This window comes from Budorcas taxicolor, chromosome 23 (genome assembly GCF_023091745.1).
Source record: "Budorcas taxicolor isolate Tak-1 chromosome 23, Takin1.1, whole genome shotgun sequence".
Taxonomy (NCBI): domain Eukaryota; kingdom Metazoa; phylum Chordata; class Mammalia; order Artiodactyla; family Bovidae; genus Budorcas; species Budorcas taxicolor.
In genome coordinates this window covers 587,294-604,720 of record NC_068932.1, presented here as the reverse complement: position 1 = coordinate 604,720, position 17,427 = coordinate 587,294, and positions in this window count along the sequence as shown.

The following is a 17,427-nucleotide window of genomic DNA, read 5'->3' as shown; positions in this document are numbered from 1 at the left end:
TAGCAGCAGCAGCAGCATGTTGAATACACAAAGGATTAATTTATAGAAATACAGAGTAGATTGATTGTTTCCAAGATCTGGTAGGTAAAAGAAGTTTGAAATATTTGTCAAAGTGTACAACTTTTCTGTTACATAATGAATAAGTTCTGGGACTCTAATGTATACTATGACTTTAGTTAACAATTCTGTATTTTAAACTTTAAATTTTCTAGAAAAGTAGATCTTAAGTGTCCTCATTATACACACACTCCAAATGGTAACTATGTGAGTTAATGAATATGTTAACTAATCTTATGTGGTGATCATGTCACAAATGCATTCTCAGTCATTTTGGTCATGTCCAACTCTTTGCGACCCCATGGACTGTGGTCCATCAGGCTCCTCTGTCCATGGGGATTCTTCAGGCAAAATACTGGAGTGGGTTGCAATGCCATCCTCCAGGGGGTCCTTCCGACCCAGGAATTGAAACCATGTCCCTTATGTCTCCTGTATTGGCAGGTGAGATCTTTACCGCTTGCACCACCTGGGAAGCCCAGTCACAATGCACACGTGTCAAATCTTCACCTGTACACCTTATACATGCTAATTGTCAATTTTGTCTGACTAAAGATAGAAAAAAAAGAAGAAAAGAAATTTTAGGGGACAGTGGAAAGGACCTTGATAAAGTACATCAATGGACTATCATTATCAACTATTAATATTTTTTCTTTCTCCATGACAATTTCTTTCTTTTCTTTCTTCTTCTTGACCCTTGTTGAATGTCCTTTTTATCTCTTTGTCATTCACAAACAACCGTCTACTTAAAGCATTATTTAATTTCACCTTGTTTGTGAGAAATCGACTCCATTATCTAAAAAAACTCCATGTTGTCCAGACCACAATGGAGGAATAAATAAATACATAATAAACTGAAAATACTAGATAACATTTTTGAGTATTAATTTTATCTCAGTGGCAAAATCAACAGAGGGATAACATCTACTATATATATATTTACATTATAGCTTATAAAGTATATGTATACAGTCAACAGATTGTTTGGAAGATACATAAAGTGGTGTGAATACTAATCTAATGGATTGATAAAGACATTCATATTAATTACACTAGGAGTAAAGAGCTATAAGTTCTTGATTTTCGACTGTTTTATTTGCTTTTTGTCCTTCTTTATCAAAGGCTGGACCATTAACTTTGTTCCTCATGAAAGTGTGAATTTGATCATATATTTGAAAAATCTCCTGAAGACAGGAAAACATTCTTAAGTATTCATTAAAATTGTAAAAGATAAATGCCACTGAAGTTCTTAGGTTTTTTCACTGCCTTTGTAAAATACATTTACGAGAAAATATCAGAATGGTAATAAAGCCTAAAAATTGCCTCTGTTACACAGGGTGGTATTTGTGAGACATTATGACATGTTAGGAAAAGGTCTTATGGTAGATAAAAAGCCACAGAGAATTCTTCTTTTAGATAAAAGTTTAAAAAGTCTAACTCTAGCATATTGCATTAATTCACCTAAATTCTTTTGGAATTGTTGATTATAAGCAACAGTATGGCAGAAAACCTCTGAAATATAATAAAGTCCAATCAAAATAGGATGTCATCATGTTGCCATGAATAACACATTTCCATCTATTTGACAGAAATTTATTACTACATCTAAAGAATTATTTGATCTAAGTATTGACCCATTTAATTATATCTACTTGTGTCATATAAAAAAGAAAAAAAAAATTCATCTCACTAAATGGAAGACCAAAAATAGAACTGACTCATTCTACTTCTCCTGGAAATTGTATGGTTAAGTAACAGATTATGGAAATATATTTTAAGTTATTTATAACTCAAAAGTTTGAGCAAGAATGCATAATGCTCTTCTATCAGGATTCTGCAAAATAAGGAAACTGCACTAAATATTTTGGTATTCTAGTCTGTCTACATCAGCTCTCATCTCTATATTTCCCTTCTTAGTACCTCTACCTCATATTTTTTATCATATACATAACAATAACTGGTAGCAAATGTTGTATAAATGCAACATTATCAATGACAGTGCAGTAGGCTAATACTACAGGCAAGGTCCCATATCCTGACCCCTTCTTCCCTGCCATTTGAATACTTAAGTAGAAATATGGCATAACAATAGTAGATAACGGATTTCCTTGTAGCTCAGATGGTAAAGAATCTGCCTGTAATGTAGGAGACCCAAGTTTGGTCCTAGGGCCAGGAAGATCCCCTGGAGAAGGAAATGGCAACCCATTCCAGTACTCTTGCCTGGAGAATCCCATGGGCAGAGGAGCCTCATGGGTTACAGTCCATGGAATGGCTAAGAGTCAGACATGACTGAGTGACTTTGTCTTTCTTTCTCTAATCGTAGATATCACTGTATGTCTAAGGCAGAGAACATATGGGTCATAGATTGTATAGCTACATTAATAAAAAGTAATGTTCAATAATCCAATAAGTACAAAATTCTGTGATAAATACAAAAGCAGCAACTTTCAACCTTCCTGGAGATCTCTGGATTTAGACATGTGCTATGAACCAGGTAGCAATGCCACTCTGAACTTAGCACATCACTATTCCTTTCTGATCCTCAGATTCTCTTATGTAAGACAGAGACTTCAACTAGAATACCTCCAAGTTCCTTTCCAGGTGATACAATCTGTCTCTATATAATATGACCTTCCTGCTGTGTAAATTTATCCCAGTATTGGAAAAGATTTTAAAACTTAAAAAAAAAAAATACCGAGAGCTACTTCATGTTCAAACTAGTAGTTGTACTCTATGTGTAGGCTGTTTTAACCTAAAATAGTGGTGGCATGAAACCATCTAGACAGTATGAAATTCATAAGACCAAACACTTTCAAACATAACTTGTGTGGCTTGTTATTCCAATTCAGGAATCTAATAGACTGCTGCTAAGTCACTTCAGTCATGTCCGACTCTGCGCGACCCCATAGACGGCAGCCCACCAGGCTCCCCTGTTCCTGGGATTCTCCAGGCAAGAACACTGGAGTGGGTTGCCATTTCCTTTTCCAATGCATGAAAGTGAAAAGTGAAAGTGAAGTCACTCAGTCGTGTCTGACTCTTTGCGACCCCATGGATTGCAGCCTACCAGGCTCCTCCATCCATGGGATTTTCCAGGCGAGAGTACTGGACTGCTCATAGGAGTGGATATTTACAATTATTAGCCCTCCAGTAAGCAAAACATATATAAAAAGTTGTTGTTTTTGGTCTGTTGCTAAGTCGTGCTGATTTCTTTGCGACCCCATGGACTGCAGCAGGAACTTTTCTTCTTCTCTGTCCCCATGGAGTGATGTCAGGGCTCCCCATCCCTCACTCTCCAATTATTTGTCCAAGTTCATGCCCATTGAACCAGTGATGCTATCCAGCCATCTCATCCTCTGCCACCCTCTTCTCCTTTTGCCTTCAGTCACTCCCAGCACCAGGGTCTTTTTCAATGAATCAACTATTCTCATCAGGTGGCCAAAATATTAGAGCTTCAGCTTCAGTATCAGTCCTTCCAATGAATATTCAGCATTGATTTTAGGATGGACTGGTTGGATCTCCTTGCCATCCAAGGGACTCTCAGGAGTTTTCTTCAGCACCACAATTTGAAAGCATCAATAACCTCACATATGCAGAGGATGTAACTCTAATGGCAGAAAGTGAAGAGGAACTAAAGAGTTCCTTAATGGGTGAAAGAAGAGAGTGAAAAAGCTGGCTTAAAACTCAACATTAAAAAAAAAAAAAAAACTAAAACCATGGCACCCGGTCCCATTACTGCATGGCAAATATGTTGGTCACTGCTCTCAAGCTTCCCCTGTATCATAAAAGCACATGAAAATATATAAATAAATGGTGTGTCCAGCTCCAATGAAACTTCATAGATCATGTATACTGACTGCTCCTCTAGATTAGATAGATAACTGTATGTAACTTTGTACCTAGGAAAACTAAACAACTATTAGGATGTATAAACTATCTTGACATACATAAGTATAGAGAAATTTTACATACCAAAAAAGATTGAATGAAAGAAGTTGCACATAAAAATGGAAAAGCTATATGATTTTACTACTATATAACTCAAAATATCCAAATTAAAGCATCATACTGGACATCATTTTGTGATGGATATGGAGATGATTTTTGAGATCTTAATAATGTTTTTGTCTTTTGTCTTTTCCTGGGAAAAGAGATCTTTTCATTCCTGACAATTTATTTTCAGTATACTTTTGTAGATGAAAGTTTTCTTGACAGAGCATACTCTAAAAATGAGTTTCCACAAAGTATGTTCACTGTCAGATTGTTACTTTTTATTTTTTAAAATCTAACAGTCTCTTGTGCAAAAAAGTGTGCATTATATATTTTTGATATTGATATGGTGCATAAGTTCTTGGAGCATCTCAATGTGTAATTAATCTTTACATTACCCGATGTGATGCACTGCTTATAGAACAACCCTGTCTTTATGCCCCTCCTAACTCCTGTAGTCATTCTCCTTGCGGCAGGGAGACATGATGAACTTTGGTGCCTCATAGTGCAGTGAATGAAGGTCATGAAGGGCGGCGGTAAGGAGATACCCATCGTCCAAGGTAAGGGGCAGCGGCTGTGCTTTGCTGGAGCAGCCATGAAGAGATACCCCATGCCCAAGGTAAGAGAAACCCAAGTAAGATGGTAGGTGTTGCAAGAGGGCATCAGAGGGCAGACACACTGAAACGATACTCACAGAAAACTAGTCAATCTAATCACAACAGGACCACAGCCTTGTCTAACTCAATGAAACCAAGCCATGCCTGCAGGGCAACCCAAGACAGGCAGGTCATGGTGGAGAGGTCTGACAGAATGTGGTCAACTGGAGAAAGGAATGGCAAGCCACTTTAGCATTCTTGCCTTGAGAACCCCATGAACAGTATGAAAAGGCAAAATGATAGGATACTGAAAGAGGAACTCCACAGGTCATTAGGTGCCCAATATGTTACTGGAGATCAGTGGAGAAATAACTCCAGAAAGAATGAAGGGATGGGGCCAAAGCAAAAACAATACCCAGCTGTGGATGTGACTGGTGATAGAACTAAGATCCGATGATGTTAAGAGCAATATTGCATCGGGACCTGGAATGTCAAGTCCATGAATCAAGGCAAATTGGAAGTGGTCAAACAAGAGATGGCAAGGGTGAATGTCAACATTCTAGGACTCAGCGAACTAAAATGGACTGGAATGGGTGAATTTAACTCAGAGGACCATTATATCTACTACTGCAGGCAGGAATCCCTCAGAAGAAATGGAATAGCCATCACGGTCAACAAAAGAGTCCAAAATGCAGTACTTGGATGCAGTCTCATAAACGACAGAATGATCTCTGTTCGTCTACAAGGCAAACCATTCAGTATCAGTTATCCAAGTCTATGCCCCAACCAGTAATGCTGAAGAAGCTGAAGTTGAACAGTTTTATGATGACCTACAAGACCTTTTAGAACTAACACCCAAAAAAGATGTCCTTTTCATTATAGGGGACTGGAATGAAAAAGTAGGAAGTCAGGAAACACCTGGAGTAACAGGCAAATTTGGCCTTGGAATGCAGAATGAAGCAGGACAAAGACTAATAGAGTTTTGCCAAGAAAATGCACTGGTCATAGCAAACACCCTCTTCAAACAACATAAGAGAAGACTCTACACATGGACATCACCAGATGGTCAACACCAAAATCAGATTGATTATATTCTTTGCAGCCAAAGATGGAGAAGCTCTATACAGTCAACAAAAACAAGACCAGGAGCTGACTGTGGGTCAGATCATGAACTCCTTATTACCAAATTCAGACTCAAATTGAAGAAAGTAGGGAAAACCGCTAGATCATTCAGGTATGACCTAAATCAAATCCCTTATGATTATACAGTGGAAGTGAGAAATAGATTTAAGGACCTAGATCTGATAGATAGAGTGCCTGATGAACTATGGAATGAGGTTCGTGACATTGTACAGGAGACAGGGATCAAGAACATCCTCATGGAAAAGAAAGGCAAAAAAGCAAAATAGCTGTCTGGGGAGGTCATACAGATAGCTGTGAAAAGAAGAGAAGTGAAAAAGAAAGGAGAAAAGGAAAGATATAAGCATCTGAATGCAGAGTTCCAAAGAATAGCAAGAAGAGATAAGAAAGCCTTCTTCAGCGATCAATGCAAAGAAATAGAGGAAAAGAACAGAATGGGAAAGACTAGAGATTTCTTCAAGAAAATTAGAGATACCAAGGGAACATTTCATGCGAAGATGGGCTCGATAAAGGACAGAAATGGTATGGACCTAACAGAAGCAGAAGATATTAAGAAAAGGTGGCAAGAATACATGGAAGAACTGTACAAAAAAGGTCTTCACGACCCAGATAGTCATGATGATGTGATCACTCATCTAAAGCCAGACATCTTGGGATGTGAAGTCAAGTGGGCCTTAGAAAGCATCACTATGAACAAAGCTAGTGGAGGTGATGGAATTCCAGTTGAGCTGTTTCAAATCCTGAAAGATGATGCTCTGAAAGTGCTGCACTCAATATGTCAGCACATTTGGAAAACTCAGCAGTGGCCACAGGACTGGAAAAGGTCAGTTTTCATTCCAATCCCAAAGAAAGGCAATGCCAAAGAATGCTCAAACTACCACACAATTGCACTCATCTCACATGCTAGTAAAGTAATACTCAAAATTCTCCAAGCCAGGCTTCAGCAATATGTGAACCGTGAACTCCCTGATGTTCAAGCTGGTTTTAGAAAAGGCAGAGGAACCAGAGATCAAATTGCCAACATTCGCTGGATCATGGAAAAAGCAAGAGAGTTCCAGAAAAACATCTAATTCTGCTTTATTGACTATGCCAAAGCCTTTGACTGTGTGGATCACAATAAACTGTGGAAAATTCTGAAAGAGATGGGAATATCAGACCACCTGACCTGCCTCTTGAGAAATCTGTATGCAGGTCAGGAAGCAAGAGTTAGAACTGGCCATGGAACAACAGACTGGTTCCAAATAGGAAAAGGAGTACGTCAAGGCTATATATTGTCACCCTGCTTATTTAACTTATATGCAGAGTACATCATGAGAAATGCTGGACTGGAAGAAACACAAGCTGGAATCAAGATTGCTGGGAGAAATATCAATAACCTCAGATATGCAGATGACACCTGCCTTATGGCAGAAAGTGAAGAGGAGCTAAAAAGCCTCTTGATGAAAGTGAAAGAGGAGAGCGAAAAAGTTGGCTTAAAGCTCAACATTCAGAAAACGAAGATCATGGCATCTGGTCCCATCACTTCATGGGAAATAGATAGGGAAACAGTGTCAGACTTTATTTTTTTGGGGGGGCTCCAAAATCATTGCTGATGGTGACTGCAGCCATGAAATTAAAAGATGCTTACTCCTTGGAAGGAAAGTTATGAGCAACCTAGATAGCATATTCAAAAGCAGAGACATTACTTTGCCGACTAAGGTCCGTCTAGTCAAGGCTATGGTTTTTCCAGTGGTCATGTATGGATGTGAGGTTTGGACTGTGAAGACGTCTGAGCACCGAAGAATTGATGCTTTTGAAGTGTGGTGTTGGAGAAGACTCTTGAGGTTCCCTTGGACTGCAAGGAGATCCAACCAGTCCATTCTGAAGGAGATTAACCTGGGGATTTCTTTGGAAGGAATTATGCTAAAGCTGAAGCTCCAGTACTTTGGCCACCTCATGCGAAGAGTTGACTCATTGGAAAAGACTCTGATGCTGGGAGGGATTGGGGGCAGGAGGAGAAGGGGACGACCGAGGTGAGATGGCTGGATGGCATCACGGACTTGATGGACGTGAGTATGAGTGAACTCCGGGAGATGGTGATGGACAGGGAGGCCTGGCGTGCTGAGATTCATGGGGTCACAAAGATTCAGACACGACTGAGCGACTGAACTGAACTGACATATTTGCTTATTTTACAACTTTATGGCACCAGACAATAATCAGTGTTTGGATAACAGAGATGGGCTGCTTAATCTTTTAGCCAAGAATGCTCATAAATCATATATAGGTGTATGTTAATATTTGTGTGCATGCTTGTATGTTGTTACTTGAGTTTTGGTTATGTATGACTCTTTGCAATCCAGTGCACTGTAGACATCCAGGCTCTCTGTCCATGCACTTCTCCAAGCAAGAATACTGGAGTGGGTTGCCATGCCCTCCTCTAGGGCATCTTCTCAATCCAGAAATTGAACTCCATGTCTCATGTTTCCTGCATTGGCAGGTGGATTCTTTACCATTAGTGCCACCTGGGAAGCCCATGTTAATACATGTATGTTCATGCATATATATATATATATATGTATATATATATATATATAAAGCATAATTGAATATACATATTATTTACACATGTATACAACAGTATTTTTTTTGGGGAATACACATGAATTAGTTGTAGACACTAATAATGGATTTATGAAGACATGCATAATGATTACATTAGAAATAAACAGCTATGAATTATTGATATTTACCTTTGTTCTTGTTTCCTGCAGGCTAAGCACTGAATCAGTTCGTTGAGAAAGTGAAGATATGGCCATATATTTGAAGGACTACAAGCTACAGAAACATTGTTAATTATCCATTAAAATTTTAAAAGCTAACAGCCAATGATTGCCTTAAATTTTCTAGTTGCCATTCTAAAATATCCTTTTGTGAATGTATTTCAGAATGGAAGTAAAGTCGAAGAACTTACTCTGTTATTCAAAATGTTGTTTGTGAGACTTTATGGCATATTTGGCTTCCCAGATATCTCAGTTGTAAAGAATCTGCTTGCAAATGCAGGAAATGCAGGAGACATGGGCTTGATCCCTGAGTCAGGAATTCCCCCTGGAGGAGGAAATTACAATCCACCCCAGTAGTTTTACTTGGAGAATCACATGAAAACAGGAGTCTGGCAGGCTACAGTCTATAGAATTGCAAAGAGTCAAACATGACTGAGCTCACACACATGCATGGCATATTAGGAAAAATTCTCATGGTAGAAAAATACTGCAAAGAATTCTTATGTTAGATAAAATATTTATAGGTTTCTAATCCTAGCATATTTTATCATTTTATCAAACTCTTGGAACTGTTGCTTATAAAAAGCATCTTGATCAAAGCACTGTCTGAATATTAAAGTCTAAGAAAAATAGGGCATCAATGGATTGTGATGCAACATTATCTAATTAATCTATCTCCATTAATCTATCTCTGACAGATATTTGTTACATTATCTAAAAACTGATATGATTTGCATATTGGTCCATTTTATTGGATCTGATATAAGTGATATGAAAAAGAAATAAAATTTGAGCCCATTAATTGATAGCCAAAAATAGAATTGAAGCAAACAACATCTAGATATTATCTGGCTTTCATGTCTGGAATTATAGAGGTTAAAGAAGAAATTATGGGAATTTTTTTTAGGGAATTCATAACAAATAGAAATTTGAACATGGTGCGTAAAGACTCCTCTATAACGAAATTTTATAGAAGTAGGGAGCAATATATCAAAAGCCTCTGATGTATTCTAGCCAGTCTACTTCAGTCTTCATCACTATCTTTCCTCTTCTCCATATTACATCCCTCTGACATATCACTGACCTTGATGGAAAATATCTTTGTTAAAATGCAGTATTATCAGTGACAGTGGATAATGTGTCAATATTATAGTCAAATTTCCATTCTATAGTCCCTTTCTTCATCCTTGAATTTAAATTCTTTTCTGTAAACATGGCATGATGATAGATTCAGTTATCTAACACAGAGAACAGAGCGATGCATAGTGGTCATAGGCTGTATAACTACATTTGATAGACAGAGATCAGTAGTAACGTTCAATAAACCAATACATAAGAGGGTTTCTGTTTAAGCTAGAGGGAGTGGCTTTTTTCCTTACTGGAAATCTCTCTCTCTAGTTATAAACATGCTCTGTACCAGGTAGCAATGCCACTCTAGATGGAACTCATCACTCTTCCTTTCTATCACTCAGATCCTCCTGTGTAAAATGGGGATTAAGCCAGATTACCTGTAAGATAATTTTCAGATGATACAACCTGCCTCTATAAAATATGACTCTACTTCTATGTAAAGCCATCCCTATTATTGGTGATTTGAAAAATGGAAGAAAAAAGAGTCATTTTAGCATTTCATGTTCAAAAGACTTATGTGACCTGTTATTCAAATTCAGAATCTCATAGATTCCTCATAGAAGTAGATATTCAACCTTACTAGTACTCAGGTAAATAAAACTGAAACAAAAAGTAAAGTCATACTGTATTATCTACAGAATGGCAAAATATAAGCAATTGAAATATCAACTACTGGTGAAGTTGTGAAGCACCCTGGCCTTTACACATTGACAGTAAATGGAAAGTTGCCACAGTGCTTGATAAAACTCCATGGCTGAGCCTTCTATAGCTGGCTGTACAAATGTCGTAGGACCAAAAATACCATGCTTAGGATTATGCCCAAGAGGGAAGAATGAATATCTTCTCTAAAAGACATGTACAGAAATATTCACCATAGTAGTATTTGAAATACTATAACAGTGAAAATAACTCATTTTTCCCCCCAGAACATTAGTATAGGACTTGATAAGTTTTTCTTTAATGTATATTTTAGGGTTTGTAGGCCATAAAATCTTAGTCATACCTAAACAGTTTTTCACTGTATCCCAAAAGCAACCATCTGTAATACACATATAAATGGTATGTCTCAGCTTAGGTGAAACATCATGGATCAGGATTACTGACTCCTGCTCTGGATTAGATGAATAACTTTATGGTAAGTTTGTATATTGAAAAAGTAGACTGCAATGTAGATGAATGAACTACCTCTTCATACAACATGTGGAGAAATTTCACAGACATAATACTGAGTGAATGAAGCCAGACATAATAGCATAAAGGTAATATGATTCCCTGGTATATACCTCAAAAATAAACAAGCAAAGTGATATATGGTATTGAACGTTACTTTGTGATGGGTGTGGGAAAAATTTCCAAGAAGCAACAAATTATTTTTTGGGGGGGTCTGGTTATAGTTTCATTTCTGAAAATGCACTTGCAATGTACTTTTTTCAATGAGAAATGGTAAGAAATCTAATTTGTATTTTTTTTAAATCTAAAGGCCTTTTGTACAAAATGAATGTTCAGCGTACATATGTGATTTTAGTGTAGTGCATAATTCCACAGAGTATCTCAGTACAATATTCATCTTTATGTTATCAGAAATTCACCTTGCTTACAGAAAAACACTGCCTTTATTCACACACTGGCTTTCCCAGTCATTATCTTAGCTGCAGTGAGATGTAATATATTTAGTACTGTATCATACAATGAACTCTGTGTCATCGTACTCTATATCTGAGGAAGAGAAATTATATTCTGAAAAAAGTAATTTTCTCCTCAGTACACATTTGCCAATAGAGAATTGTCTTAATGTTACCAGGAGTACCAGCAAAATCCTAGAGATTTTTTCCCACTTGCTTATATATGAGGAAGACATTTTCTTCTAAAGATATGTTTTTCAATTATTTAAGATCTCCATTTTTAATGAAACACAAATCCCGTTGGGAGATATTTTATGTTATCCAATTTAAAATAATAATTTATCTACCCAAACTCATGTTTAAATTGTTGGGTGAGAGTAGATTGAAAAGTGTTAGTCAACATAGTCTTGATAACAGCGCTGTTGAAAAGCTAACACTGGGTTCTGGATGAATGAAATACAACAGAAGGGATTTTTGCATCCCAGAAGACAAGAATGTAGCTGAGGGGAAAATTAAAATGCATAGGAATAGAATGAGACGACTAAAACAATTCTATATATACCATATGTATGACAGTGAAGTAAATAATGATAATAAAACTCTTGTGTAATACAAATGCATCAGTTTCTTGATTTTAGTGAGAAATTATTAACAGGTATGTGGTTTGATCTTTGCCTCAAAAATATCTCCATAGAGTACTGTACTTGACACCTTAGTATTGGTGTGATTTGGCTTCCCCAGTGGTAATGAATCTGCCTGCTAATGCTGGAGACACAGGTTTGATCCCTGGGAGAAGATCCCCTGGAGAAAAAAAAAAAAGGCAATCCACTTCAGTATTCTTGTTTGGGAAATCTCAAGGAGAGAGGAGCCTGGTGGGCTACAGTCCATGTCACGAAAGACTCAGACATGACATAATGACAAAATAATAAACACCAATTGGGGTTATTATACCAAGAATGGGAATAACAATTTAAAAAGCAACACAATTTTTCACTAGGTATCTTTTCTGCAAAATTAAAAATGGACTAATTAAATAAACTTTAACCTGCTAAAATTTGTAGTTTTTGAGAAAATAAGGTAGATGAGAGCAATAAACAAATAAAAGGAGCAATCAGAAAAGGAACCCAAACATCTGTGACTCTGTTTCTGTTTTGTAAAATAGTTGCTTGTAGCATATTCTGGATTTCACATATAAGTGCTATCTTATAAGTGATATCTTTCTCTGTCTGACTTACATCTCTCAATGTGAAAATCTTTGGGTCCATTCACGGACCTATGCTGCAAAAGGTATCATCTCTCTGTCAGGTAAATATACGGTTTTCAAAGATTTCCTTCAATCTTTATATATACTTCCCTGGTAGCTCAGATGGTAAAGAATCTGACTGCCCTGCAGGAGACCCTGGTTCAATCCCTGGGTGGGAAGATCCCCTGGAGAAGGGAATGACTACCCACTACCATATTCTTACCTGGAGAATTCCATGGACAGAGAAGCCTGGCGGCCTACGGTCCATGGGGTCAGAGAGTCAGACATAACTGAGTGACTAAGCACAGCACAACACACTTAAAATTTGTTTCTCTCTGATTTATTTCCCCACACAGTTCCTGTTATCTCTTACTACATAAAACTGTATTTCAAACCTAAATAACTTAAAGGAATGATCATTGATTCATTATCTTGTTTATTTCTTGTGTTAACTGAGGATATATGAAATATTCATGGAAAGATGGGTTAGACTGCAAGATCTTTCATAACTGCGTAGAATGTAAATGACAGGCAAGATAGACTCAAATTCTCCTCTTCCCAGTCCATGTTATCTCAGAACTTGGAAAATCTGTTATTCAGATGATTTGCTGTACTTTCTGTACTGTAGGCCATGACTTTTAGATACTGTCTTCTTAAAGGCTAGACTCAGAAGTGACTTACAATATTTCTGACCATTTTTTGTTCATCAAAGCAGGAAGAGTATGGCAAAAATTCAAAAGAAAGTTAAAGAGGTACTGTATCTCTAAGGAAAATATGTGAAAAGTGTACAATTTGCTTTATTCTTCCCAAACTATCAATGAGCTCATGGTAGAACTCTGTTAATTTCTAAGTACTGATTTGCTTATTAATAGTTTTTTTTAATGTTATTGTTATTAAATCTGTGAGCAGGTGTGCAGTCTCTTCTTAATTTTGTTGTGCATATATTTACTTCTTAAACAACACACATATAGAAGGAGAATGACTGACATTTTGGTCATTCAGGTCTTTGTGAAAGGAGAACTAGTTCTGGGATGCTGAGAAAGTCCAGTCACATCAGAGATACCAAGATGTTTGATCAAATTTTAGATTTTTTACCATCTGAGACCCCAGGGAACACATTATTTTAGGAATAAAATGTAACTCTGATGATTTAGAAAAATTATCATACCTGTCCAGAAAAACATCTATTTCTGCTTTATTGACTATGCCAAAGCCTTTGACTGTGTGGATCAGAATAAACTGGAAAATTCTGAAAGAGATGGGAATACCAGACCACCTAACCTGCCTCTTGAGAAATCTGTATGCAGGTCAGGAAGCAACAGTTAGAACTGGACATGGAACAACAGACTGGTTCTGAATAGGAAAAGGTGTACGTCAAGGCTGTATATTGTCACCCTGCTTATTTAACTTATATGCAGAGTACATCATGAGAAATGCTGGACTGGAAGAAACACAAGCTGGAATCAAGATTGCTGGGAGAAATATCAATAACCTCAGATATGCAGACGACACCACCCTTATGGCAGAAAGTGAAGAGGAGCTAAAAAGCCTCTTGATGAAAGTGAAAGAGGAGAGTGAAAAAGTTGGCTTAAAGCTCAACATTCAGAAAACGAAGATCATGGCATCTGGTCCCATCACTTCATGGAAAATAGATGGGGAAACAGTGGAAACAGTGTCAGACTTTGTTTTTTGGGGCTCTAAAATCACTGCAGATGGTGACTGCAGCCATGAAATTAAAAGACGCTTACTCCTTGGAAGAAAGGTTATGACCAACCTAGATCGCATATTCAAAAGCAGGGACATTGCTTTGCCGACTAAGGTCCATCTAGTCAAGGCTATGGTTTTTCCTGTGGTCATGTATGGATGTGAGAGTTGGACTGTGAAGAAGGCTGAGCACTGAAGAATTGATGCTTTTGAACTGTGGTGTTGGAGAAGACTCTTGAGGTTCCCTTGGACTGCAAGGAGATCCAACCAGTCCATTCTGAAGGAGATCAAACCTGGGATTTCTTTGGAGGGAATGATGCTGAAGCTGAAACTCCAGTACTTTGGCCACCTCATGAGGAGAGCTGACTCATTGGAAAAGACTGTGATGCTGGGAGGGATTGGAGGCAGTAGAAGGGGATGACTGAGGATGGGATGGCTGGATGGCATCAAGGACTCGATGGACTTGAGTCTGAGTGAACTCCGGGAGATGGTGATGGACATGGAGGCCTGGCATGCTGCGATTCATGGGATTGCAAAGAGTTGGACACGACTGAGTGACTGAACTGAACTGAACTGTGCAATTTTCTAGATGGGTCATCTTTGCACATATGAGCCATACCTATATTAAGATCCACCAAGCAGGTATATTTTATTTATTTTATATCATTTTGATAACAAGAAATACTTAATAATAAGTGTTTAGAAAACAACTTTTCATCTTCTTTTACCAGGGAGCTTGCTGCTGCTGCTGCTGCTAAATCGCTTCAGTCATGTCCGACTTTGTGCAACCCCATAGACGGCAGCTCACCTGGCCGCCCCGTCCCTGGGATTCTCCAGGCAAGAACATTGGAGTGGGTTGCCATTTCCTTTTCCAATGCGTGAAAGTGAAAAGTGAAAGTGAAGTCGCTCAGTCGTGTCTGACCCTCAGCAATCCCATGGACTGCAGCCTTCCAGGCTCCGCCGTCTATGGGATTTTTCAGGCAAGAGTACTGGAGTGGGGTGCCATTTTACACAAAATAAGCATTGATCATGTTTCTGAGGCCTTAATTGTAGAAGGCCAAGAATAGGAAACCATGCAGTATCAGAAAGGAATGGTTTCCAGGGGTCAGGGAGGGAAGCAAGGGGAATGACAGCTAATAAGCCTGTGTTTCTTATTGGAGTGATGAAAATGTTCTGAAGTAGATAGTGGTGATAACTGAACAATCTTGAAAATATACTAAAAGTTAAAGAACAGTATATATTAAACGGGTGAACTTTAATTTATATGAATTATAATTTAATAAAAAAGGTAATGCAAAGTGTAATCATACTCCAAAATGAAATAGTAAAAGAGAGTGTTTCAGAAGCAAAATGAACAATCACAAGGAGCTGAAGTGAGGGAGGGAGAACTTTTTTGAGTTTTATTAGGTTTCCTCTTTGACTAGAGAAGGAGATAGTTTCAGACTAACTGTGAAGCACACCACAAAGACAATTTGCAGTTTTCATTCTACCATGAATCAATTTGCTGACAATAGTGAAGCTAAAAAGCTTAGCCTTTGCTAAATTATTCCTGAATTCATGTTGGAATATACAGAAGCAGAAATGTAGTTAAGGAAATATTTGAATAATATCAAAGCCAAAGGATAGTAGCACAGGGATTTAAATCCCAGTTAATCTGGTTAAATAAAAAGCCATCTGCCTATTTGTCAGCTAACCAAGATCTGCTTATTTCAGGTAAGTTCCTAGATCCTATCTTAAGAAATGTAAGATATCAAATATTGTAAAGTAATAATAATAATAAAAAATTTAAAAAAGAAAAAAGAGATAACTTTTTGATAAAAAAAGAAAAAAATTGTAAATGAAGAATTTTATGCTTGGTTACTCACTAAAATCTGTACCTAATGGCTAGAAATAGTGTTTTCTTCTCATAATTGAAAGGATCTGAGCTTGTTAATATCCACAATACAACATTTTATATTATTTTCCTGTTGGTTCACACAAAAGCCTTTACTCCCTTTAGCATTGGGCAATGTATATATGAACTTAAGATATGTTTTGTTTTATTGAAAAATAGTGTAGCTGCCACAATAAAAATAAAAATATGTACAAGTGTATCCCCATGTGAACACACACCATGTTAACTTAGGTCTAAACAAAAAGTTCATAACTTATACTCTTTCTCCATACACCTATATATATATATATATATATATATATATATATATATATATATATATTCACACATAAATACAAATGTATAACAGAGAAAATTTTAGAAGTATGTATTGTCACTTATCTCATTTCCATTTTATTATATAAAAAGCCATTTGGAATCTAAAGTAACACAAATATGTGTGGCAAATTAGTTGCTATGACAAACCTAGACAGTGTGTTAAAAAGCCAACTCATCACTTTGCTGACAAAGGTCTGTACAGTTAAATTTATGGTTTTTCCAGCAGTCACATACAGTTGTCAGATCTGGACCATAAAGAAGGCAGAGTGCCAAAGAACTGATGTTTTTGAACTGTGGTGTTGGAGAAGACTGTTGAAAGTATCTTGGACAGCAAGGAGTTCAAACCAGTCATTCTTACAGGCAAACTACTCATACACATTGGAAGGACTGTTGCTGAACCTGAAACTCCAATACTTTGGCCACCGGATGTGAACAGACAGGTCATTTGGAAAAACTCTGGTGTTGGCGAAGATTGAAGGCAGAAGGAGAAGACAGCAACAGAGGATTAGATGGTTGGATGGCATCCTGAACACGTGTTTAAGCAAACTCCGGGAGAGGGTGAAGGACAGGGAAGCATGGCTTGCTGCAGTCCATAGGGTTTTGATGACTCAAACATGACGTGGCAACTGAACAATGAACAACATTGTCCCTCCTATCATTTCCATTTTATTATATAAAAAAGCCATTTAGAATCTAAAGTGATGCAAATTTTCTTCCACTGGTAAAGAGATTCATCCTTTGACAACAACCACTCCACAAAGAGATAATGAGCATTGTGGGAAAGCAATAGCAAATTTCTAGAAAACAGGTCAGTAATAATTATTTCATATCTTACCAAAGACTAAACACAGAATTAATTAAAATAAGTACCATAAATTTTTTTTGTTACTGTTGTTATTACTAGTCATTGATATACTCACCGTGTAGGGAACTAAGTCAAATACTCTTAAACCAATCACGTTTTTTTAAGAAACAC